General features: G+C 33.9%; 1 pseudogene; it reads right to left on the reverse strand.

Moving 5' to 3' along the window:
• LOC145291784 (U2 spliceosomal RNA) lies at positions 1–134 on the reverse strand (annotated as a pseudogene).
• Positions 135–2,078: the final 1,944 nt, after the last annotated feature.

The following is a 2,078-nucleotide window of genomic DNA, read 5'->3' on the forward strand; positions in this document are numbered from 1 at the left end:
AAAAGGTACAAAAATAAAAATTGTCTCAGTCGTGGAGGATTTCTCCTCCACCGAAAGAGAACAAGAAATAGAAGTGCAGCATCTGAAGAACAGATACTACACTTTGATCTTGACCAAAAGGCCAAGAATGCGAACAATTGTAAATAACAACTTTTTTCACAAAACCAACACCGTCTTTCTTTTTTTTCTCTCTCTTTCTCTCTCTCACCCACTTACTCTTCCCTCTCTCTCACCCTCTTTCTCTTGACGTCACACCACTGTTAAACTGTGGGGGGGGGGGAACACATTCCCAGGCATTATCTCCTATAGATGCACATTTTATTAGAAATTCAGCTTTCAAAATATTAGACGATAATAAAAATATAAAACCAACACCCTCTTTCTCTTTTCTCTCTCTCTCACCAACTTACTCTTCTCTCTCTCTCACCCTCTTTCTCTTGACCTCCTACTACTGTTAAACTGTGTGTGTGTGGGGGGGGGGAAGAGGCAGCTTGAAAACCAACAAAAACAGTGCACAGTTTCCCAAGCATTTGGGGTGGGAAGGGGGGGAAGAAGCCGAGCGCACAGTTTCGTGTGAGAGAGAGAGAACAATTCTCAACCTATATACTCAACAAATTTTTTATCTACAGATTTGAAAGTTTGTATATAGGGTATTCAGACATATGGAAATATATCTAGCATAATCTATCTATTATATCTATAAAAGTGAAAATGTGTGTGTGTGTGAGGTAGCCAGAGAGAGAGAGAGAGAGAGAGAGAGAGAGAGAGAGAGAGAGAGAGAGAGAGAGACAACAATTCTCAACCTATATATTCAATACATTTTTTATCTACAGATTTGAAAATTTGTATATAGGGTATTCAGACATATGGAAATAAATCTAGCATAATCTATCTATTATATCTATAAAAGTGAAAATGTGTGTGTGTGTGTGTGTGTGCGTAAGAGAGAGAGAGAACAATTCTCAACCTATATACTCAACGTATTTTTATCTACGGATTTTAAACTTTGTATATAGGGTATTCAGACATATAGAAATATATCTAGCATAATCTATACATTATATCTATAAAAGTGAGAATGTGAGTGTGTGAGAGAGAGAGAACAATTCTCAACCTATATATTCAACAAATTTTTTACCTACAGATTTGAAAATTTGTATATTGGGTATTCAGACATATGGAAATATATCTAGCATAATCGATCTATTATATCTATAAAAGTCAGAATGTTTGCGTGTGGTTGTGTGTGTAAGGTTGCGAGAGAGAGAGAGAGAACAATTCTCAACCTATCTATTCAATAAATTTGTTATCTACAGATTTGACCATTTGTATATAGGGTATTCAGACATATGGAAATATATCCAGCATAATCTATCTATTATATCCATAAAAGTGAGAATGTGTGCGTGAGAGAGAGAGAGAGAGAGAGAGAGAGAGTAAGTACAATTCTCACCCTATATATTCAACAAATTCTTTATCTACCGATTATAAAATTTGTATATAGGGTATTCAGACATATGGAAATATATCTAGCATAATCTATCTATTATATCTAGAAAAGTGAGAATGTGTGTGAAAGAGAGAGAGAGAAGAGAGAGAGAGAGAGAACAATTCTCAACCTATATATTCAACTAATTTTTATGTACAGATCTGAAAATTTGTATACAGGGTATTCAGACATATGGAAATATATCTAGCATAATCTATTATATCTATAAAAGGTAGAATGTGTGTGTGTGTTTGAGTGAGTGAGTGAGTGAGAGAGAGAGAGAGAGAGAACAATTCTCAACCTATATACTCAACAAATTTTGTATCTACAGATTTGATAATTTGTATATAGGGTATTCAGACATAAGGAAATATATCTAGCATAATCTATCTATTATATCTATAAAAGTGAGAATGTGTGTGAAAGAGAGAGAGAGAGAACAATTCTCAACCTATATATTCAACAAATTCTATCTTTACAGATTTGAAAATTTGTATATAGGGTATTCAGACATTTGGAAATATATCTAGCATAATCTATTATATCTATAAAAGTGAGAATGTGTGTGTGAGAGAGAGAGAAAGAACAA

Source organism: Euprymna scolopes, chromosome 12 (genome assembly GCF_053919585.1).
Source record: "Euprymna scolopes isolate OS-2025 chromosome 12, ASM5391958v1, whole genome shotgun sequence".
In the NCBI taxonomy this organism is placed as follows: domain Eukaryota; kingdom Metazoa; phylum Mollusca; class Cephalopoda; order Sepiida; family Sepiolidae; genus Euprymna; species Euprymna scolopes.